This window comes from Nicotiana attenuata, chromosome 3, assembly GCF_001879085.1.
Source record: "Nicotiana attenuata strain UT chromosome 3, NIATTr2, whole genome shotgun sequence".
Lineage (NCBI taxonomy): Eukaryota > Viridiplantae > Streptophyta > Magnoliopsida > Solanales > Solanaceae > Nicotiana > Nicotiana attenuata.
In genome coordinates this window covers 5,104,024-5,114,278 of record NC_031991.1, presented here as the reverse complement: position 1 = coordinate 5,114,278, position 10,255 = coordinate 5,104,024, and positions in this window count along the sequence as shown.

Here is a 10,255-nt window from a genome sequence, read left to right as displayed (position 1 = left end):
TGTTTGGAGTTGAACTTTTGACTGTTGACTTTTGTGGTCTGTTTTGGTTCAGACTGTCGGAGTAATAAGCTGCCCTAAAGGTGTCTAACGGGCTGGGTTGACCCGGAACCGGACCGGTCCAGACTGGTTAAAACCGAAACCGGATCGGCCCGGTTCATAAGGGGCCGGGTGGGCTGGGTAGGAGGGGTAGAGGGGGTTGGACCGTTTTATTATATTTTACCGGTTAACCGGACCCGTTAAACCCGGTCCAATGAATAGTGCCTCTTACCGGTTTAACCGGCCCGGCCCGGACCATGAATATATCATAATATACCATGAATATACCATTAATATACCATGAATATACTATGAATATACCAATTAATGTATACAAATTAACATAGTTTAAAATTGTTGGAATTTAACATATAGTGTATATATTTAGGGTATAAAACTATAAATGTTAAAATCATAGAATATGATGGTAACGTATTATTTTTAAAATATGATATATATGTGTTATTTTAAAATTTTAAGACAATTTGTGTTATTTTAAATTATTAGATGTATTTATGCTTAATGTTTTAGTTTGTTAGATTAATTTGAAGTATTATTAATTTATTATGCATAAAAATTTAGTTTTACTATTTTTTGTTAATTTACTTTTTAAATGCAAACTTTAATTTTGTAATTTTAAAATAAATGTAGCACTTGCAATTTATAAGTGCAATTTTTCCCCATCTTTCTTGTATTCTTTATATTAATACAAAGTACTAATATAACTTACAGTAGTTATACAAAATATTAAAAAAAAATTAAAAAAACACTAAACCCGGCCCGGCCCCCTCAACCGTAACCCGTACGGTTCATTTTTTATCCGGATTAACCCGAACCCGTTAAACCCATTAATAGCAAGCCCGGAACCGGCCCGGAACCAAACCCGTACGGGTCCAAATAATACTGGCCCGGCCCGGCCCGGCACGGCCCACCCGGTTAACACCCATAAGCTGCCCTAAGACCTAAGGACGTCATTGAGTAATCTTCTGACAAATTACTAGTCATGTTAGCCCAATAACAGCTTGTTTGTATGATTGTTACATGCCGTATTATAGTATTGTTACTTTAAATACAATATTTGTTTTGATTGTTACTTAAATTTTATTGTATTGAATCGTTAAATTTGTCGCTACATAACGAGGAAAAGTGTCACTTTATGGAACGACGGATTTGGTGAGGTGGTATCATTTCCTTGCTTTTTTCCTCTCATTTTGCCCTTTCTTATTGTTAAATAATTATATTTTATCCTTTGACCTACTTTTTATATAATAATTCTACGTCGAATCCTATCTTTTCTTAGTAATGTTGCAAGTTTATTCTTCATATTGTTGGTGTGACATCATAAAACGACGGCAAACGATATAATCTATCCAAATGTGGTATTCATCAAACAATACAATACAATTCAATACAATACGATACGATACATTATGAAACGACATGTAACAACGATCCAAACAAGCAGTAAGTTAGTACAAAAATTAACCAATTCATAAAATATTATCAATATTAGCCAATTAGCTATTTATAGCAAAGAAAATATCAAATTTTTGATTTCTTTTAAGTGGGTGTTGTTAGAATAGATTGAATAAATCTTAAGAAGTTTAAACCTCAATTTTTGGGATGATTTGGTATAGTTTTGAGGTGGTTTGAATGAAAATTTGAAGTAGAAGATAAACATGAAAAAAGATGATATGTGTATCACACTATGTATCATTTGTATATCACATATGTATCATATTTGTATTAAATGCGTCTCACGTGTATATCTATGTATACCTGTGTGCGAGATACATGCGTGATACAATATTAATACATGTGTCGCGGATAAAAATTTAACTTGATTTTAACTACGAATTTTGATACCAAATTAGTCCAGTTCACCTCCAATCTTCCTCAATTTTTGTATATTGACTTATCTAAAAAGTGTCCCTTTTTGCTTAGCTTTTTAGAATCTTGTATATCTATTTTTTTGTATCACCTTGTTTGTTACCTCATTCATGAAATTTTCTTTCCGCTTTGCATCTAATTTTGATGATCATGCTTAAAAATATGGAAGGAGATATTTGTATGTGATTCTTAGAGAAAAAGAATTCTTATTTATTTGATTTCTTAATTTTTATATGTGCTTGAAAATTTTTGTAAGTCTATGATTAATGGCCAGAGGTTGGTCAGTTAGAACTTATTTGGGACATTTTTATAAGATTTCCTAATCTTTTCTTAGATAGTACATCACAAATGCCAAAGCGTGCGGGAGAAATTCAAAATTAACACGATTTATAATTGCTAATTAAAAATTAGTCACTAAAAATTAGCCACTATTTTAAAATTTAGCTAACTTTTCATGTGATAATAAAATCTGGACAAAAATACCCTAAGTTAAAATTCAAAAATTCCAGCATAATATATTGGAGTTTGAACTTTTTACATATGAAATTCCAACATAATATGTTAGAGTTCGAAATACCCTCTATGTAAATTCCAGCACAATACGTTGGAGTTTGAACTTTTACAAGTTAAGCTCCAGCATAATATGTTGGAGTTAGCATATAAAGTGTTGTAACGATCCGACCGGTCGTTTTGAGCTCTAGCACGTCGTTCAGCGGTTTGAGGCTATGAGCAGCTTCACTTCAGGTATTATGACTTGTACGCATGGTCGGAATTGAATTTCGGGATGTTCGGAGTTGAATTGGAAAGAAAATTCTCATTTCGAAAGCTTTAAGTTGGAAGAATTGACTAAGATTAGATTTTAGAGTAAACGACCTCGAAATCGAGATTTGAAGGTTCCAACAGGTTCGTATGATGATTTCGGACTTGGGCGTATGTCCTGATCGGGTTCTGGATGACCCGAGAGTGTTTCGGCGTCTATTGTGGAAGTTGGCATTTTGGAAGAATTTCATAAATTTGGGTTGAAGTGCATTTCAATGTCATCGATGTCCGTTTGGGATTTCGAGTATGAGAATAGTTCCGTATGGTGATTCTGGTATTGGGAGAGGTCCGGAAGTGGATTCAGAGGTCTGTAGGTCATTTTGGGGTCATTTGGCGAAAGTTAGAAATTTGAAGGTTTTGAGGAGTTTGACCGGAAGTGGACTTTTTGATATCGGGGTCGGATTTCGATTCCGGAAGTTGGGGTAGGTCCATAATGTCACATGTCAGTTGTGTGCAAAATTTGAGGTCAATCGGACGTGATTTGATAGGTTTCGGCATCGAATGTAGAAGTTTGAATTTCTAAAGTTCATTAAGCTTGAATTGGAGTGCGATTCATGGTTTTAGCGTTGTTTGATGTGATTTGAGGCCTCGAGCAGGTCCGCATTATATTTTGGAACTGGTTGGTGTGATTGGACGGGGTCCCGAGGGCCTCGGGTGGATTCCGGGTGGTTAACGGATCCAAAATGGAAATTGAGGAAGGGCTGAAGCAGCTGGGCATCTGGTGTAATCGCACCTGCGTGAAGAGGGCCGCAGGTGTGAGCCCGCAGGTGCGAGAAATGACTTGCAGAAGCGGAGGGGGGCCAGGTTTCTGAGAACCGCAGGAGCGGAAAAGTCTGCGCACCTGCGATGCCGTCGGTGCTAGGTCAATCGCCGCAGAAGCGGAAAGGGGCCACAGGTGCGGAAGAAGAAGCCGCAGAAGCGGAAGCGCGGATGCGGCCAAGGAGTCCGCAGGTGCGGAAAGTCGTTGGGCAGTGAGGTTTCTTTAAAACGGGACTTGGCCCATTTTTCTCCCATTTTCATTTGGTTTGGGCGATTTTGGAGAGCTTCAAGGGGAGATTTTCATCAAGCAACTCAAGGTAAGTGATCCCATCTTATTATAAGTTAAATACATGGTTTATATAAGGATTTAAACATAGAAATTAGTAGAAGTTATGAGGTTTTTGGTAGAAAATCTAGAATTTGGTATTTTGAATTTTGACCACGAATTTGTGCATGGAATTGAGAATAAATTATATATTTGAGTTCGTGAGGTTGTGCATATAGCATGTGCGCCGTGAGTGAGAGGGTGGTCGTAGATCAGCCCTCAGCTCTTCTTTCGAAATTATCAAACATGATGACTTATCGGCTTCACCTGGTACTAGCAGCTTTATCGGGGAATTTCTCATCTTAGTAGGAGCTTTCCAAAGAAATAGCTTAGTAGCCACATTAGCAGCGCTTGGGATGATTTTAGGCGCGGCCTATTCCCTTTGGCTATATAATCGTGCGGTTTCCGGGAATTTAAAACCTGATTTCCTCCATAAATTCTCCTCTTTGATGCAGTCATCGATTCTCCCGAGAGGTCACAATTGCTGCGAGCAAAGATATTAATGACGAGGTCTCACGAAAGACTTTCCATCCCGTCTCTGAAAGTTTTGCAATATAAGTGGGGTAAAGTTTATCTTCGAAAATTTTCAGAATCCGGGCACGTGGGCTCGAGGGTAATTTTATCAACTTTTCGAGCGGAGTTGGAAAATTAATTAAATCGAATTGTTGTGAGTATTAGAGTATATTTTTATGGGTTTGCACATTTATTGACTAACATTGGAGCGTTGGGCACCGGTTTGAGTCGTCGGAGGGGCTTGGGAGCCGGTTATGGAACTTCGGAGCGAGGTAAGTCTCCTTTCTAACCTTGTAAGAGGGAATTAACCCCATAGGTGAAATAATTCAATATGTGCTTCTATTTGTAGGGGCTACGTACGCACGAGGTGACGAGAGTCCGTGAATAGCTACTATTATGCTTAAGTCTGGGTAGTCTAGGGCCCAAAAGCATGATATACTTGTGATATTTGTAACCTTATTGCCAATTTATATTGCTTAAATCATACCGAACTTGGTAAATGAATTTCTAAACGGTTAAACTTTATTTTCTTGACTGGTAAAAGGGGATTTACATTCCTTGGATAATTGCTCCTTGATAAATTCTTGATTGACTATTTGATTGTGTTTTCCTTTTGTGGAACAGGACGAACGCCTCGGCAGATTAAATATATGCATCTATGGTTCGCGTCGTTCGACTCTCTGGCAGTGCACAGTTTAAATATTATGTTGGATCGGGTCGTACGACCTCGGCCTGATTTACGCATGACTTAATTGTTTGCTTTGGAATTTATAATAAGTGATGTTGCTTCATTGGCCCGAGATACAAAATGATAAATGATAACAAATATATTTGGAAATATCCTATTAACAAAAGAATTGTTTACCTGCTTCATGTTATTGAGTTTACAATCGTCTTATAAAATTCATGATTAAACATATTATCGGTATATTATTATTGGCCGTAGTAAGTGTCGGAGTCGACCTCTCGTCACTACTTCTTCGAGATTAGACTGGATACTTACTGGGTATGCGTTGTTTTTTTACTCATATTAGGCTTGCTGTACATTTTGTTGTACATGCACATGTATGGCTAGTCGCCTAGTGGGCGCAACGGTACGGTTGACACGGGGACTTAGGTGGGCTGCATTTCATATTACGACCCGCAGCCAGCAGAGTCTCCTTCAGAGTATTCACATTTTCTTTCCTGTCCAAATTTGTATTCCAGACAGTTGGTGTATTTTTTTATTTTCTAGTAAATGCTCATGCACTGTGACACCTTCTGGGATGATTATGGGATATTCAGTATTGAAATTGGAAAACATTATTAATTATTCTATAAAGTTCATCTTTTACTAGTTAAATTGAAGGAAATTTATGATTTCAAAAATGCTAAAATGAGAATTTAATTAGCTATTTAGTGCTGGCTTGCCTGACAGTGATTTCCGACCATCATGACCTTTAACGGATTTTGGGTCGTGACATCTTTGAAGTTTGAACTCCAGTATAATGTATTGGAGTTTTATATGCAACAGTTTCATAATCCAGCATATTATGCTGGATTTTTTCGTGTTTGCTAATGGTATTTTCTTCAGATTTTATCTCCTCCATAAAATAGTGGCTATTTTTTAATGGCTTTGTAAAGATTGGCTATTTTTCAATTACCAATCCAAAAACTAGCTAGCCCATATTTTTTGACAAAGCGTGATATCCCCATTTTTAATTATGAACTAATTATGCAAAAATTATAGTAGTAATATATAAATTCATTGTATAATGCAACAACAACAACAACAACAAACAACCCAGTGTAATCCAACAAGTGGGGTCTGGGGAGAGTAGTGTGTACACAGACCTTACCCCTACCTTGTGAAGGTAGAGAGGTTGTTTCTGATAGATCCTCGACTAAAGAAACACTAAACAAGAAGCGACCAACAGTAACAACACAAGATAAAGATAAAGACATTATGTGTAACAAAGATCTAAAAATAATGCCACAATATGGAATAACAAAGGTCAAGGAACAACAAAAATGTAAGAATAATACTAATACGATTGGTACAATTAGGAGAAACTCTCTCGACTATCTATCAACCTACAATCCTAATTTTTGACCTCCACGCCTTCCTATCGAGGGTCATGTCCTCGGTAAGCTGAAGCAATGACATGTCCTGCCTAATTACTTCTCCTCAGTACTTCTTTGGCATACCTCTACCTTTCCTCAGATCCGCCATGGTCAACCTCTCACACCTTATTATATTAAATTCATTGTATAATGAAGAATCATATAATGATTGTCATTAAAATCGGGACATTAAAGTCAACAATTAGATTTACTAATTAATTAATGCATATTAAAGATTTTTACAATACTTAAGTTGAATGTTCTTACTACACGATACAAATCATGAGTTTAATTTTTACTTTTATTTACTAAAAAGTTGTTGCTTTACTTAAAAATATTTTTCCGTGTACATAACATTTAGCCACTCATGAGTTATATGAGTACTATTTAATATTTATGCGGAAGAGCAAATATTATCTAAATATTACATTAGCAAAGAGTTTTATATATTAAGCCAAATACCTAATTACTAACATATACTTTTCCTTAAGTTTTTATTGTCAAAAGTAAAACAAAAATAATTCAACCCACACTACTAGAATTTGAAAAAAATCGACCATGGCCGAGACCAACTTAGGTCGGTCAAAAAATCAATCGAAAAAACGCACAACATCTGTAGTCAGACAAGAGCCGGAGCTCCTAGTGGCATCTACTACCAGGGGAAAAGGTCGAGCCAGAGGCTGAGGTAGAATAAGAGCTCAGCCTAGAGCTCGAGCAGCAACATCCGCAATGGAGCCTCAGATTGATCCTGAGGAGGAGGTCCCAGCTCAGACCGTACCCGTTGGAACAGCTCAGGCCTCGGAGGGGTTCATAGCCACTTTAGTGCTTCAGGACGCTCTAGTCCGCTTGGTGGGCTTTATGGAGAGTGTGGCCCACACCGCTGCATTTATTGTGGCACCAGCCATTTCTCGAACTGGGGGAGGAGCAGGGACTCCCGCTACTCACACCTCGAAGCAGGTGGCTCCCTTATATCAGACACCAGCAGCCCCGCTAGTTGGGGTGGTTCGGCCGGTTATTACGGCACAGGCCGGTGATAGGCCTGGTATGTCTTCTGAGGCCTTGTTAAGGTTGGGTAAGTTTACCAAGATCTTTCTAATTCATTTCAGCGGTGCACCTTCTGAGGACCCATAGGATTACTTGGACCGTTGCCATGAGGTGTTGCGCAACATAGGTATAATTGAGACCAATGGGGTCGATTTTGTAGTGTTTCAGATGACTGGTTTCGCCAAGAGATAGTGGAGAGATTATATGTTGACTAGACTAGCTGGTTCGCCTGCACTTACGTGGGATCAGTTCTCACAGCTATTTGTAGAGAAGTTCATTCCTGTCACTCTGAGAGGATTACCGCAGGCAGTTTGAGCATCTTCAGTAGGGTAGTATGACTGTTACCCTAGTATGAGACTTAATTTGTGGACCTAGATCGCCATGCCATTATCTTGCTCCCTACTGAGAGAGAGAGTGGGGAGATTCATTGATGGGCTCACTTTCACTATCAGGCTACAGATGGCCAAGGATACTAGAGATGATATAACTTTCTAGAGGGTCGTAGATATTGCTAGAAGGATCGAGATGGTTCGTGGTCAGGAAATGGAGATGGTGTCTGATAAGAGGCCTCGTCATTCAGGTAGTTTCAGTGGTGCCTCATCTGGAGACAGGGGTACTTTTGGTAGAGGCCATCCCAGGCCATTACAGTCAGCGCTTCAAGAATCCCAAAGTGCTTTGGGGAGTCGTGGTCCTTATGTATCACATGTTGTGCAGCCAGCCTTCAGTATACCATCATCTCGTATTAGTGCGCCTCCGATCCAGAGCTACCATCGTGGTTATCCTGCCCATTCGAGTCAGCTTCAGATTCAGCAGACACAGCAGCAGGATGGGTGTTTTGAGTGTGGGGTTACTGGCTACATCAGGAAGTTCTGTCCGAGATTGTTGAGTAGCATGCCACAGTAGAGTTCTCGTGCCATGGTTATGGCATCGGTTGCTCCACCGCCCTCTCAGCCAGCTAGAGGCAGGGGCTAGGCAGCCAGAGGTGGAGGTCAGGCAATTAGAGGTGGAGGTCATACCGTTATAGGTGGATGCCAGCCAACTAGAGGTCGTCCGAGAGACGGAGGTCAGGGTGGTGGGGCCCAGACCCAATTTTATGCATTTCCAGCTAGATATGAGGCTGAGTCATCTGACATCATTATCACAAGTATTGTTCCAGTTTGCCATATAGATGCTTCAGTTATATTTAATGCGGGATCTACTTATTCCTACGTGTCATCCTGTTTTGCTTCATATCTGGTTGTGCCTCGTGACTCTTTGAGTGCTCTTGTACATGTGTCCATGCTTGTGGGAGATTATATGGTTGTAGATCGTGTCTATCGCTCGTGTGTGATTACTATTAGTAGTCTTGAGACTAGTGTAGATCTCCTACTTCTTGATATGGTGGACTTTGATGTTATTTTGGGCATGGATTGGCTGTCACCTTATCATGCTATATCGGATTATTACGCCAAGACGGTGACCTTATCCATGCCGGGGTTGCCTCGATTAGAGTGGAGAGGGACTCCTGGCCATTCTACCAACAAGGTTATTTCTTATGTCAAGGCTCGACGTGTAGTCGAGAAGGGATGCCTAGCTTATTTGGCCTATATTTGTGATTCTAGTGCGGAGGTTCCTTCCATGGATTCAGTACCTATTGTGCGTAATTTTCCAGAGGTGTTTCCTTCTAATCTGACGGGGATACCACCCGACAGAGATATTGACTTCTGTATTGATTTGGCTCGGGGCACTCAGCCCATTTCTATACTACCATACCGTATGACCCCGCCAGAGTTGAAGGAATTGAAGGAGCAGTTGCAAGATTTACTTGATAAGGGAATCATTAGACCTAGTGTCTCGTCCTGGGGTACGCCCGTGTTATTTGTGAAGAAGAAAGATGGTTCGATGAGGATGTGTATAGACTATCAGCAGTTGAACAAAGTCACTATCAAGAACAAGTATCCGTTGCTGAGGATTGATGACTTGTTTGATTAGCTTTAGGGTGCCAAGGTGTTTAAGAAGATTGATTTGAGGTCTGGCTACCATCAGTTAAAGATTAGGGCATCGGATGTCCCACAAAATTTATGGATTTGATGAACTGGGTATTCAAGCCTATTTGGATTCTTTTGTGATTGTATTCATTGATGATATCTTGATCTACTCCCACAGTCAAAAGGAGCATGAGCAGCATCTTCAGATTGTACTTCAAACTCTAAGAGATAGTCAATTATATGCCAAGTTTTCAAAGTATAAGTTTTGGCTAGACTCGGTCGCCTTTTTGGGGCATGTTGTATCGGCCGATGGCATAAAAGTGGATCCCAAGAAGATTGAGGTAGTTCAGAACTGGCCTAGACCTACTTCAGCTACAAAGATTCGGAGCTTCCTGGGTTTAGCGGGTTATTATTGCCGGTTCATAGAGGGGTTTTCACCCATAGCAGCCGCATTGACCAAATTGACCTAGAAGGGTGCTCCATTCAGGTGGTACGATGAGTGTGAGTTGAGCTTTCAGAAGCTCAAGACTGCTTTGACTACAACACTAGTGTTGGTGTTACCCACAGGTTCAGGATCTTATACGGTGTATTGTGATTCATCACGTATTGGGCTCGGTGCAGTATTGATGCATGATGACCGGGTAATTGCATACGCGTCGCGACAGTTGAAGGTTCATGAGAAGAATTACCATGTTCGTGAATTAGAGTTGTCAACCATTATGCGCTGAAGATTTGGAGGCACTATCTTTACGACGTGTCGTGTGAGGTATTCGCGGATCATTGGAGCCTACAGTATTTG